This window comes from Prionailurus viverrinus, chromosome D3 (assembly GCF_022837055.1).
Source record: "Prionailurus viverrinus isolate Anna chromosome D3, UM_Priviv_1.0, whole genome shotgun sequence".
In the NCBI taxonomy this organism is placed as follows: Eukaryota; Metazoa; Chordata; class Mammalia; order Carnivora; family Felidae; genus Prionailurus; species Prionailurus viverrinus.
In genome coordinates, this window is record NC_062572.1 from 67,373,227 (window position 1) to 67,388,121 (window position 14,895).

Here is a 14,895-nt window from a genome sequence, read left to right on the forward strand (position 1 = left end):
CATTCTGCTTAGTGACCACTAACAAATCCCCTCAGCTGTTCTAAGTATTTCAATATCCTCATCTATAAAGTAAATTGAGTTGGCCCAGGATACCAAGCAAGGTGGAAATGGATGGGATAAAAGAATTCAATGTATGAAAATATATGATGGCCACAGGATTTCAGCAACTCAATTAGGCATCAACAAAGAGAGGGAGTCAGGTCCCACCAGTTCCAACACAACCAGCCAGTTGTGCAAATGAGTGTATCAATCCCATCACACCAATAGCTTGAAGTCAGCTTCAAGGGGAAGGGAGTATTTCCCGCAGCAAACTATAAATCTGGACCTTTTTTTCCCAGACAGACAGCTTACCAGCACACCACCACCAGGCCAGTTTGGTGGGAAGAAAGAGGACAGTGGTAGGGCTCCAGACCCAAGGCTCAGAGACTAAGCCAATGTATTCGATTCTGTGATGCCACATAGATGCCATTCCACAAACAGGAGGCATCTGCAAGGATAACAAACATGTTCCCAGGCATTAACAAAAGCTCAGAAGATTTACCCACAGAGTCCGACACTGAAAACACACCAGGTAGAAGTATCCAACTGGGAACAAATCCAGGAAATGTTGCAAGGGACACAGGAAGTGCAAGGTGATCAAATACCTTGGTAGCGTTTGTTGTTCATTGGGACCGAAGGGGGGGAAATAGAACAAATGTAACTGTAACAACCAAAAGTGGAATATTAAATGATTGGCAAGGGGAGAGGTAGACAAAAGAGATAGGAGAGCCTGTTAGAGTACTTGGCTTGTACAGAAATTGATATGTTTAAAAATTCCACAAAGAATAAAATGAGTGATAAGAGCAACCACCATGAGAATAAAATTAGAATTAGAATTTTTGAACTAAAAGAAAATTCTGTCTTTCCAATGGAAAGCAGCAAAGAAAAAATTCCTCCCCCCCAAAAAAAGACAATAAGAACAACAACAACAACAAAAAACCCAGAAAGTAGAAATCAGTCATAATATGACAGCAATTGAGCAAAATAAAAAAATGTTAACTATTAAATTTACCACTGAAAGACAGAGACCCTTCAGTTGCACTTTTGAGAAAAGACTTCACCATTTTGCTTTTCTCAAGAAAAACATTTAAAACAGAAAGACATAAGGGCGCCTGGGTGTCTCAGTTGGTACTCTCTCTCTCCTTCTCTCTCTCTGCCCATCCCCTGCTCATGTGCGCGAGCACTCTCTCTCTCTCAAAATAAATAAATAAACTTAAAAAATTAAAACAAAAGACACGAATGTTTAAATACAAAAAAATTCAAATAAATAAATAAATAAACGTGGACCAAAATAAAAGTTTAGGGCATCAACCATAATACCTTGAAAAAGTGAAATTGAAGGCAAAAAAGTTAAAAAACAGAGAATGATCTGGATCATGAATCATCAGGAACATGCAAATCAAAACCACAATGAGATATCAGTTCACCTGCCAGAATGTCTAGTATCAAAAAGACAGGAAACAATAAGTGCTGGCAAGGAGGTGGGGAAAAGGGAACCCTCATGCCCTGTTGGTGGGAATGCAAACTGGTGCAGCCTCTGTGGGAGACAGTATGGAGGCTCCTCAAAAAAATGAAAAATAAAAGTATCCTATGATCCAGCAATCCCACTTCTGGGTATCTACCCAAAGAATACAAAAAAAAACCTAACTCGAAAAGATATCTGCACCCCTATGTTCATTTCACCATTATTTACAAAGCTGAGACATAGCAACAACCTAAATGTCCATTGATAAATGAATAAATAAAAAAAATGTGGAATGGATATACAGTGAAATATTATTCAGCTATAAAAAACAATGAGATCGGGGTGCCTGGGTGGCTCGGTCAGTTAAGCATCTGATTCTTGATGTCGGCTCACGTTATGATCTCACGGTTGGTAAGATCAAGCCCCATGCTGAGCTCTGCTCTGACAGTGCAGAGCCTGCTTGGGATTCTCTCTCTCTCCCTCTCCCTCTCTGCCCCTCCCCTGCTTGTGCGCATATGTGAGCTTGCTTTCTCTCTCTCTCTCAAAATAAATAAACATTAAAAAAAAAAAGAATGATGTCTTGTCATTTGTGACAACATGGATGGATGCTGAGGGTGTTATGCTAAGTGAAATAAGTCAGATAGAGAAAGACAAATACCATATGATCTCATTTATATGTGGAATCCAAAAATAAATACTTTTTTTTTAAAGTAAGTTCAGGGGCACCTGGGTGGCTCAGTTAAGCGTCCAACTTTGGCTCAAGTCATGATCTCATGGTCCATGAGTTCGAGCCCCACTATCTGTGCTGACAGCTCAGATCCTGGAGCCTGTTTCAGATTCTGTGTCTTCCTCTCTCTCTGCCCCTCTCCTGCTCATGCTCTGTCTCTCTTTCTCAAAAATAAACATTTAAAAAAAAGCAAGCTCATAGAGGCAGAACAAATTGGTGATGGCCAGAGGTGAAAGCTGGGAAGTGGAAGAAATGAGTAAATTGTTTTTGTTTTTGTTTAGTTTAAATAAATTAAAAAAAAAACAAAGAATGATGTAAAAAGGAATAGGAGAAGAGTGAAGAGTACATAATTATCATAAATTATCATAAACACATATGTGCATAAACAATCAACCTTAAATACATCAAGCAGCAATTGACTGCACTTCAGGGAGAAATAAATAAATCAATAATTGTAGCTTTTACCAAAACCTCAGAAACTGATATATCAGAAGAACAAAAGGTGAACAGAGTTAACAGACATATAACAAGAGGATTGATAAGTGTGAGCTATTATTTACATGTAGGATTATCAACCCTCGCAGTCAACATCCCCCCTCCAAAACTCCAAACAGAGAACACACATTTTCCTTAAGCACCCATAGAACATCTGCAACACAGACCATGTATTTATTACACCATAAAACAAGCATGGGATCCTCATAAAACACTGGTAGGAAGTGGCTGGTGCAGCACTTGGAGAGCAGGTCCTCAGTATTTAGTGGCATTAGATGAATGGATAAAGAAGAAGCGATATATATATATGTGTGTGTATATATATATATATATATATACACAATGAAATACTACTCGGCAATGAAAAAGAATGAAATCTTGCCATTTGCGACAACGTAGATGCAACTGGAGGGTTTTACACTAAGTAAAATAAGTCAGTAAAGAAAGACAGATATCATATGATTTCACTTGTATGTGGAATTTGAGAAACTTCACAGAAGACCATGGGGGAAGGGAAGGGGCAAAAAGCATTACAGAGAGGGAGACAAACCATAAGAGACACTTAAATACAGAGAACAAACTGAGAGTTGTTGGGGGGGGAGGAGGGAAAATGGGTGATGGGCACTGAGTAGGGCACTTGTTGGGATGAGCACTGGATGTTGTGTTTAAGCGATGAATCACTGGAATCTACTCCCTAAGCCAAAAGCACACTGTTTGCACTATGTGTTAGCCAACTTGACAATACATTATACTCAATTAAAAAAAGTCTACCCACCCTCTGTGACCTAGAAACTCCCCTCCAGAGTGTGTTCTCAGGGAAAAGTTCTCAGGGAAAGTACCCCCACTCCCACATGGGCCATGAGGCAGGCTCTTCATCATGGCATTGACTGGGGTGGGACAGCTGGAGAAGGCAGAGGCTAAGCAGAGCGAGGCGTGTGTTCAGTCCCCACAGCAGGTAGATGCCCAGGACCACAGACAGAGCAATGTTGACAGATCTTAAAAACCCGGTGCTGGGCTAAAACTAAATATGTGACATTTCAGGGCACCTGGGTGGCTCAGTCGGTTGAGTGCCGACTCTTGATTTTGGCTCAGATCATGAGCTGGGTGTTGTGGGAATGAGCCCTACATCAGGCTCCACACTGGGCATGGAGCTCCCTTGAGATTCTCTCTCTCCCCCGCTCTGCCTCTCCCCCTCTCTCCCCCATCACTCTCATACTCTCTCTCTCTAAAATAAAATAAACAAAAAAAACAAATATGGCATTTATTATCAATATCATTTGCATAAATAAAAATGCATGTGCACCAAACAACAATAGACCGTTTGTAAGCACTCACACAAGCAAAAAAGAGAAATGATAGTGGAGTATACAAATGAAAAAAAACATATACACTTTCATACACTCAAGAAGAATGAAGATAGGCACCTCTCCTGGGCCAGTGAAGATAACATGCAGGAACTAAGCCACATGGGTAACTCAGCTCTGCTAGAAAAAATCTGAACTGGGGCTTAGCATGTGCTCTGCTCAGCCTGTCAGAACCTCTGACAGTTTCCCAGTGACCCCAGAATTGGGGCAGGGTCAGTCTGCAAAGCCCCAAGGTGCTCCATTCTGTCTGCACCAACACTTGAAAGCGTTTATACATATTTTATAACTTAAAATATGTATTTTTAATATATTAAATATAATTTTTATATATTAAAATAATTCTGTGCTTTGCCTCCAAATTACAGGAACATTGTAATCCCGAGCGTAACAACAGTAATGAACACGTTATGCATTTCTGCTTTGGAATGTTTTAGAATCTCAGATAAAATGTGGAAAGAAAGGGAAATTTTGTTGTTACAGAGATTGCAAAAAGGTGGGACAGAAAAGACATTCCTGAGAATGAAAGCGGTGGCGTGGAGGCTATCAGCTGGGCTCACAAAGAGTGGGGATCCCCGAGATGATAAACTCACAAAACCTCCCACAGTCATCAAACCTAATTGGTGAGTCAACCAGGAGGTTAGGTGTGGAAAGTTCCCAGCTCTGAAGTCAAATGGACCTGGTTTTGAATCCAGCCCTTCTCTGTTCCTTACTGGCTGGGGCTAATCTACACAATGAGAATGGTTCCTGTCTAAGAGCAGTGTTGATGTAGAGGCTAAATAAGAACTCCTGGAATGTAACTAGTCCATGCCAGAATCCATCAGTGTGGGATGCAGATAGAGGAGCTCACGCTCTTACCTTCCATTCTTATCCCGATTCCTCGAGTCCCAGTGACCGGAAATGCCCAGGAAAGTCTAGACATCTTCTCGGTGGTTTTCTTTAAAATGCGGTGTTCAGGGGGCACCTGGGTGGCTCAGTCGGTTGAGCGTCCGACTTCAGCTCAGGTCACGATCTCGCGGTCCGTGAGTTGGAGCCCCACGTCCGGCTCTGGGCTGATGGCTCGGAGCCTGGAGCCTGCTTCCATTCTGTGTCTCCCCCTCTCTCTGCCCCTCCCCCGTTCATGCTCTGTCTCTCTCTGTCCCAAAAATAAATAAAACGTTAAAAAAATTTTTTTAATGCAGTGTTCAGGCCAGAGGGTCCAGATCAGAACTTTTTCTTAGCTTCAAGGTGCTAAGGAAAGGACTGGCTGGACACTGGACATAGCTCAGGTGTGACCCAAGTGGGGTACCTTAAGGCTGTTCCCTCATTTCACCATCTGGACTGTCCTCCTTCCTTCCTCTCCTACCTTACTTGTTTTAGGAAAACTTTCTCAAAATGAACTCCCTGAGACGCCCTATTTCCTTAATCCCTCAAGGTCACTACTGTGAGAGGGTACTGCACAGTTGTTCTTTGTTTCAATTATGTGGGTCTTTTCTCCAAATAGACTGTAAGTCCTATGAGGATAGTGGTTCTAATATAAACACCCACACATATAACACACACACACACACACACACACACACACTTATTCATATGCACCCATACATGCACATGTGTTCACACATAGATACATAATACCACACACTACCACAGGAGTACGTACATACACATGTGCATGAGCAAAGAGACACAACTGCCTACGTATACACATGCATTTATGCATTCAGACATATATCCCACATACTAATATACTCACATATGTAAGTACATCTATATATACACACATGCAATTGTTTTTGGGTTCCGTGCCTTTCCTTCAGAGAACTAGCTACTGACAGGCACATATTGGCCCTGGGAAATGATTGATTGAGTAATAGAAACACCTCCTCTCCCCACTCTGTCTCCCTCTACAGAGCCCACTCACTCATTCTGGTTGGATCTTGTGATCTGTTTCACACATAGAACCACATACACATAATGGACACACAGAATCTCAGGCGGGCCAGCTACCTGAATCTTGCCTCCGAAACTCCTTCCCAACATATACTCCCTGCATAGTCCTCAGAGAAGGAACTCTGCAGAATGGTACACACCATCTGACCAGAAGTATATCATCATTTGATGGGTAATAACTTCAAGCCTCTACAAATGTTTTTCCTACCATCCTTTCCTTATAGAGTCTCCAGGGTTTAGACCCAAATCATGTAATGGTCTTGGGTGAGGCAGGTAGATGGTAGACCAGTAGCTCTCAAGCTTGAACACACATCAGGTTCACCTACAGTACTTGTTAAACAGTGCTGGGTCCAACCCCCAGAGTGTCTGATACAATAGGTCTGGGGCCAGACCTGAGAATGTGCATTTCTAACAAGCTCCCATGTGATGCTGTTGTTGATCCAGGGACCACACTCTGAAAACCACTGGTGTAGACTCAGAAATAGGATGCTGCCTCTGGTCATCCCTTTCCCTTGCTTTGCAGGTTATAATGCCCTGGCTTGCAAACTCTTGTGCATAGAAGAATCATCTACAGTAGTCATTAAAACACAGATCCCTGGCCCTCAACCCTGAAGATTTTGATTTAGTGGATTTGGGTGGTAGCAAAAATCTGAACTTCTAGCAACTCTCAGATCATGCAGATGCTGCTGGATCAAGGTCCAAATTTTGAGATCCTTGCGTAATGGTGCTTAGCCCCGACTGGATGAGAATCACCTGATTCTGAGGCCCAGGTCCCACCCCAGACCACTTAAGTCAGCAGGGGCCTGGGAACAGGTATTTTTTTAAAGCTCCTGGTGCAATTCCACTGTGCATCCAGGGTTGAAAACAACTACAGTGTCTGTGTCCAACCTGTCTCCAATCAGAATCATTTCTAGGGCTGTTAAGCCCTCACCATCCTCAGTTCCCAGAGGGTTTTGGTAAGAAGCAGTAGGTCCAGCAAGGGTGCAGTGAGAAGCCCTGGGTGCCTGGAGGTAGGAGGGGTATGTGCGAGAGGCACAGAGAATCCTCAGAAGTGATGTGTGCCTCTTCCTCAGTGTTGTTGGGGCCCAGCCCTGCACCCCAAAAGAGACTAGATTTTTTTAAAAAAATGAAACCACTAAACAGGAAACATCTGGCCCAGGAGGCTGAGCAGACAAGCAAGGTTTTGCATTGGCCCCGGAAACCTGCAAAGCACGCAGCCTAGGCCCTAGAAAGGAAGCAGCGGGGTCAGCAGCACCTCTGCGCACAATGCTGCTCTAGGCAGGGGGGTCTCCCTGGTGCTGCCACACGGGCAGCGGCTGGTCGGGGCAGAGAGGCGTGCTAAGTGTGCTGTGTGAGCGTGCAGGTGTGCTGTGTGAGCAGGTATGGGCATGGGGTCCAGGGCTCCCCCCCCCCCACCCAGGGCAGGGATAGAAAGTGGGAGGGGTTGGAAGGTAGGGCCCAGCAGCTGCTGCTGCAGGTGGACAAACAGGTGAGGAGGTGGCAGGATAGAAAAGGCACTCCCTGGAGACCTGCATGCAGAAAGCCGAAGCCAGGGAAACATTTGAAGCAAGAGATAAAGAAGATGGAGAAAAAGCAGAACACAAAGAAATATGGGAGAGCAGGTGCTGGGCGGCCAGGTGGTCCCACAACAGGAAGCCGGCAAACAACAGGCAGGTTTGGGTGGAGGTCTGAGGCTCCTCCCCTCGGCAGGTGGGGCCAGGATGGGACAGAGGCAGAGGTAGTTCCCACTCCTTTCCCCAGCACTTCGTTCTCAAGGTGACAGTCTGAGTCAGGAGGATCCACCGCTGGAGAGCAAGTGTCACCTGTAGTGTGGCCTGAGCAGCTGCGGCGACGAGGGTCATGCGGGTGGAGCTGAACAAACGGGGCAGCAGAGAATTTAAAAATCCTGGTGGCCAGACCGGCTCCAACAGGATCTTGGGGTGGGGGGACAGGCAGGAGTAGTTTTCAAAGCTCCCCAAAGGGTGCAGCCAAGGACAGATGCCCCTGCAGTGGAGGTAGAGAGGGACGCTCGGGGCCACCAGTGCTGGGTGGCAAGCCAGTGCCCTTGAGGATAGTAAGTACAGGGAAGCTGCAGCGGGAAGATTCTCTGAAGACTTATTAGATGGGAGGAACCGCAGGCAGCATTGTTTTGTCAAAGGAAGGTGTCCCCATCCCCAGGGTCAGAGTTGGCAATTCTTTTTTTTTTTTTAATTTTTTTTTCAACATTTATTTATTTTGGGGACAGAGAGAGACAGAGCATGAACGGGGGAGGGGCAGAGAGAGAGGGAGACACAGAATCAGAAACAGGCTCCAGGCTCTGAGCCATCAGCCCAGAGCCCGACACGGGGCTCGAACTCACAGGCCGCGAGATCGTGACCTGGCTGAAGTCGGACGCTTAACCGACTGCGCCACCCAGGCGCCCCGTCAATTCTTAACCTCTGGAGCTGGACACATTTCAGCTGTGCTCCTGGCCCCACAAAGGATTACATTCGGCCCGTCTGATTGCTGAACGGAGAGAGACACTGACCCGCAGCTAGTTTCCGGCAGCCGGGTGCAGAGCTCCACAGAGAACACAGGACCCAAGATTGAGGTGAGGACCTGGCGGGGGGGGGAAGGAAGGGGAGCCCAGGGCCGGGGCGGGAGGACCCAGTGCGATTCCTGGGCTGCTGGCTTCCCATTCTCCTGGGTCCCCACCTTGGCTCCTTGACCTTGGCTCCAGGACCTCAACAGGAACAGACTGAGCCCCTTGTGGAGAGGGGTGGGGACGCGTCCATCCTTGGGCCTCAGCCTCTCCCCTGGGTGCAGGCAGAGAGTGGCAGATACAGTTGCCCTGGAGCAAACCTAACTATACACAGCACTCCCCCCCCCCCACCCCCCACACTATCTCCTATCCCCTGGTCCTGCCTTCTTCCCTCGCCTCCACAGACCACCCGGTCCCCTGACAGGCAGGTTATTTGCAAGTTAAAGGGATGTACTGTCTGTCCTGTTTCTGGGCCCCTGGACCAGGGCTAGCCTTCTGGGAGCCATGCAGTTACATGGGCCTCACATCTGGTTTAATGCTCTTCTATCGCTATCTCAAAAATCTTAATACTTTTTGCACTGGACCCTGTGGATTATGTAGCTGGCTCTGCACTGGGCTCTTGCTGGAGACTGGCGCTCTCTCTCCCATGGCAACAGCATCAAAGCTCCTCCTCTGCTTTTCTAATTCCTCCCTCCCCTGTGACAGCAGAAGACAGCAACATGAGCTCCATATACACAAAGGGACCTCACAAACAGAAGGCACGTACCCAAGGGAAGAGGGAAACCCAGAGAGAGGTGGCATCTGCCATTCTGAAGCCCCAGCATACCCGGGCTCCACGGTGCAGGGTCTGGAACAAGCCAGGAAGACACCCAGTGACGTGATCTGGCATAAATTTCTTAGTAGCCTCCATACTCTTTAAGCAAGCTATAATTTTAATATCAAATGTGAGATTGACCATGGGACTTAACACCTAATTTTATGGAGTCTGCTATTGCTAGTTTCATCGGGATGAGTTCATACTCATACTTCCTCAACGAGGCGGCAAATTCTTAGGCCAGGGACCTCATCTCATAATTATGTGGACACAACAGTCTTGGGTTCAAGTACATGGCTGGGCGCAGGGTTTCCTTGCAGCTTGATTCGCTTGTTTGGGCTCATAGGACTGTTATCTGAAGGAAGGAAGGCGCTGGGAGGGCTTCCGTGGGGAGAGGGAAACAGTGTCTGAGTGTTAAGGGTGAGGGCTGGGTGTCTGCAGAGCCGATTCCAGTCCCAGCCCTGCTGCTGGCCATGTCCGCTGCGTGACTCTGCATCGAGCCATCTCTCTGCCGGCCTCCATCTCCTCACCTACGAAATGGGAGTAATAGTGGAAGCCGCCTTCTAGGTTTGTCACGAGGTCCAAAAGAACTACACCGTGACCCCTCCTGCACTTGAATGTGCACCCAGATCTCCTGAGGGTCTTTTGTAAATGCCAGCTGTGTGTCAGTAAGTCGCAGGTGGTCTGAGCTGCTGAAATTTGCAAGTGCCCGAGTGATGCTGATGCTTCTGATCTCCCAGCCAAATTTTATGGTGACATTGTGTGGTCCCCAGTTAAGCAGCACTGCATCACTGGGGAAACTTGGTAGAAATGCAGATTCTCAGGTGCCACCGGACCTACTGACTCAGAGACTCTGAGGGTGGGCATGGCCGAACCATATGAACAAGCCTTCCAGATGCTTCTGCTGCAGGTGGGTTTGAGAACTCTTCAGCTCAGCACGGTACCTACTTTTCAATCACACGAGTACCGACATAAGTACCTGTTAGGTACGTAAAAGTGTGCTCAGTGATGTGGTAGGAGCAAAGACCCTGGAACCCTCCTGGTCTCTACCTGCTTAGAATTTAGCTCGCTGGGCACCAGCTGTTGTGTATATAAGAATGGGGGGAGGAGGTAGGTTGGGGGGTATGCTTATGGGAAATGCAGATTTAAGGTTTGTCTACCATAAGAAATTTTTTTCCACCCCCAAGAGATTTTGATTCAATAAGTCTAGATTTTTAAAATAGAACCCCAGCGTTTTCTGACCCTTATTCTGTAATCCACTGACAAACAGTGATTTAGAAGGTGACACCAGAAAAACTCATTGGAAGTTAACCAGCTGCCAAGCTGTGTGATGCAGACCCTTGTGTGCTTGAAACATCTTTTGGAAGGGGAAGAGGTTGCTACAACCTGACGAGCCAAGCAGAATCCCTTGGATGCGATGCAATGTCAGCCAGTAGAACTGGGTGGGACGGACGCAGCCTTAAGCCCCGCACTTTACGTAACAACTCAGCTACATTTTATAAGCCCTATCCGGTTGAACATCTCATTCCCATTTTACAGGTCAAATGCCCAGAGATCTAATACATTAAGTGGTATCTTCACAGATACCCAGTTGGTAAATCTCACAGCTGCAATTCACACCCAAGCCCCCATGACTGCCTTTGAAGGCTCTAGAGCAGGAGCGGGACTTGAAGACAGAGATCATTTGGAGATGTTACTTTGTTAAAGGTGGGCAAGACAGACAAGGGACCAATGACAGCAATCAGCCTGGCTATGGTCTTCTGGCCAAGGAAAGTAAACACAGGAGACTCAGAGCTTTTGACCATCATAAAGTGCACGGAGACCTCTCAGGGTAGAGGACAGTTATTGACAATGGAAAGAAGCCACAGTAGTGTAAACAGACATGGAATCCAAAAACCTCAAGCCCATGTCCCTTTTCTTCCTAATCGTGGCCCTGAGCAAGATATTTCCTGTCTTGAACCTGTTTTCTCACCGGTAAAATGGAAATTATAATCCCTGGCTTGCCTGCCTCAGAGGTTACTGTAAACACATGTTTACACGTTTTGGAAACTGTAAGGTGAAATACTGTTAATAGTGTCAGCTAAGCTGCCTTAAATGGTACTGGGCATGTTAATAGACTTAGTCCAAGGAGAACTTTTCGCCTGTCTTTTCTCCAAGAATATATTTTCAAAAACTGTAAGTCCTTACCACCGTTTCAGCTCGGGCAGCTAATAGTTCTTCTTTTAGTGGGAAGGTGCAATTTAAAAATAAAGATTTCTTTTCATACCCAATTCTTGTGATTTTCCCATGGCTTCTATGGTGGAAGGAATTTATAAGAATTTTTCTATAACACTTTTGTTGAGATGAAATTCACATTTTATCAGACAATTCATCCACTTAAGTACACAGTTCCATGGAATTGTGCAAACATCACCATCAATTTTAGAACATTGTCATTGCCCCCAAAGAAACCCTGTACCAATTAGCAATCACTCTCCATTTCTCCCCAAGCCCTCCAGCCCTAGATAAACTTTAATCTACTTTTAAGATTAATATTAATATTAAACAGTAAGGTTTTTTGAAAGTCGAGGTGGTCCAAGAACCACCTGCATAGAATCACCTGAATGGAGTTTAAAAATGCAGATCACTGTGGCCCCTTCAGACCTAGTAATCAGAACTCTGCAGCTGGAGCCCAGATGCTGCCTTCCCAGCTCTCGTGATTCTTGTTCACACCAAGGCTTGAGAACCACTGCTCATCCTTGGATTAAAGGAGAGAGACAAGCTGTCTGGGGAGAGATGGGGGGCAGAGGTTGGCAGGCACCTAGCACTAAGATGGCTCTTCCTGTCTCGTCTTCCTTTCTCTTCCCCAGCTTCACTGCCCACCTCTGTGCCCTTTCTCACGCTGACTCATCCCATGTGTGGGTATGATCACTGAACTTCAACACACAAAGTACTCCTTGCCCTGTGATACCTCCAGATTGTCACCAGAGGGCACCAGAGCATCTCCAAAGCCAAGCCGCCCTCCCCTTCCAAGGCAGGCTCTCCACTCAGGAGGGTCTCCCAATCTCAGGCCGTCCCTCACCTTACCGGTTCTCCAAAGGATGTCAGGCCACAGGAGGGTGCACGACTGCTAGAAAGCAAAAAGCACTTATTACTTGAGAGCCCTGGAGAGTTTGTCTAATGCCTCTGAGCCCAAGTTTCTCCTCCTAACAAGGAAAAATACGAACTTGGCTATTGCTGTGCTTTCAACAGTGAAAGGAGGTAACTGCGGTAACACTCCTCCATCAACTCCTGCCTACTACTACTGTTCTACCACAGGCAGTGATTTGCACTGCTAGGAAACCAGAAGCTTGAGTGGCCAAAACGTGTATTTTTTAACTTTATTATGCTTTAGGAGCATTAACTTAATAGAGCCAAATAAGGAATATTCAGTTCTGAAATTTTGGATCATCTCTGCAATGAGGTAGGTGTGCGTGGCCTGCCCTCTTCCCAGCCCGCGTGAATGCTAGAACTTGATGTTCAGTGGATACACCCCACTTCAGAGACCCTCACGAGCTAGGACTTCTCGAAAGGATGGGTTCAGGAACTTGACCTTAGACTTAGGTACACTGTGATTGTGTTTTAGAGAAATCGGTATTTGCTAAAACCCGTTACGTTTTTGTAGGTGTGTAAGTGACAGAAAAATGAATTTTACAAAATGCTTATAAAAGGATTTATTTTATTATTATTTGTAATTAATTTCATAATGAACAAATCTAAGTTTCGTTTTGACTAAACCGGTGGGCAGTGAAGCTGGGGAAAAGAAAGGAGGAAAAGAGAAGAGCCATCTTGGTCCCGGGTACCTGTCAGCCTCTGCCCCCCAGCTCTCCAGACAGTTCTGAGAAAGTGCTTCACAGGCCTTAGAGGGTGTCCTTACATCTTTAGCCTCATTTCTCACCAGCCACACACACACACACACACACACACATACACACATACACACGCATACACACTTACACACATACTCACTAAGCTCTTCCACATTAGGATACTTCCTGAGGCTCAGACACAATGAGCCTTATTTTACTCTGTCTTTGTTCATGCTACTCTCATCATCGTTTTCTTCCCTTTTCCAACCAGAAATATTCCTATTCAGTCTTCAATACCCAGTCCAAGTGTCGCTGGCATCTTTTGAGTGGAGTTCTTTGATTCTTAAGGCAAAGTTAAGTTTCCTTCCTCAACATTTCCATGGTACCTCAACTCCGACATTTTTTATCTGCTTTGTAACAAACGGGCTAATGGGATCTCTTTGCCCACCAGAGGTGGCCTTAAAATTGACCCCTCCATGGATCTTAGGCTCTGACTCAATGCCCTCATGCCAAGCCAGCAGTCACTCCATTTCAGTCTGGGATGCCTGCTATGAGGTCAAGTGGCAGAGCTCAGAAAGCCTACGACAAATATTTTTTTTATGTTTTATTTATTTTTGAGAAAGAGCATGAGAGGGGGAGGGGCAGAGAGAGAGGGAGACAGAGAATCCCAAGCAGGCTAAGTGGTGTCAGCACAGAGCCCAATGTGGGGCTCAAACCCATGAACTGTGAGATCATGACCTGAGTCAAAGTCAGAGGCTCAACCGACTGAGCCACCCAGGTGCCCCTACAACAAATCTATTTTTAACATATATCCAGAAAAGTGAGAAAATCATAAGTGAATACTTTGTAAACGAATTTCTGATAAGTGAACATACTCATGTGATCAAGAAACAGAATGTTAGCAGCCTCCAGAAGCCCCTCAACAATTATATTTAAAAGTGCATTTCTATTTAAACTCATAATTTCAAAAATGACCCATCAAATTTCAAATATGCAAGCAGATACTTGCTTTTCCAAGACATTTTAGAAGGTACAGAAGCCAGACGCCCCTGAGGAAGCCACTCTGAGGATCTGGAGACACTGTGTCCCTTTCCAGAGCAACGCCCAGGCCCTCAGCTAACCTGCACCCCACAGTGGGCACTCCTGAGCTTTAGAGCTGACCTAGGATCAGGGGCAGCAGGTACATCATCTAATTGAGTGAAATCACTAATGACGTTTGAAGAACAAGCTCACATTGACTATAAGGACATTCCACGATAGGTTAATGGAAGTGAGGTCGTGAGCAGCTGCTGTGGGTCGCCTACCAACTCTGTGCCCATCTCTGCCAGGGACTTCCCATATACCACCCCCCAGGGAGACCATTGAGAGTGTCGTCCTATCTGAAAGAAGAGGGAGCTGAGGAGAGCTAACAGGACTTGTCCCAAATCTTCAGTCTGTCATGTTCAGAAGCCCCAGAACCAGGATTTCGATCCATCTGACTCCTGAGAACATCTTTCTAGAAGTAACAGCATAGGGAAAGGCACTGAGGTGGGAATGAGGACCACTTGTCCTGGGCACTTCCACTCTGGGGGAACGGACACACCCATGTGACATCCCACTGAGGAGCAATGAGAGTTAAGGACGGAGGGGGGGCAGAGGAGCACCCCACATCACAGAGCTGGTGGGCAGAGGGGTGGAGGAGCACCCCATTTCAGAGGGGCGTCCTGAAAATAGG

The 14,895-nt window shown here is 46.1% G+C and overlaps 1 protein-coding gene across 2 annotated transcripts in view; it reads left to right on the plus strand.

Annotated features, from left to right (window-relative positions):
• Positions 1-8,372: 8,372 nt before the first annotated feature.
• The window catches only part of SLC14A1 (solute carrier family 14 member 1 (Kidd blood group)), a 53,312-nt gene continuing 46,789 nt past the window's right edge, over positions 8,373-14,895 (plus strand). Inside the window, exon 1 of one of the 2 annotated variants that reach the window (XM_047827781.1) lies at positions 8,373-8,609. The gene's annotated coding sequence lies outside the window, so the exon portion shown is untranslated. The remainder of the gene's footprint in view (positions 8,610-14,895) is intronic. The other variant, XM_047827783.1, reaches the window with a different exon arrangement.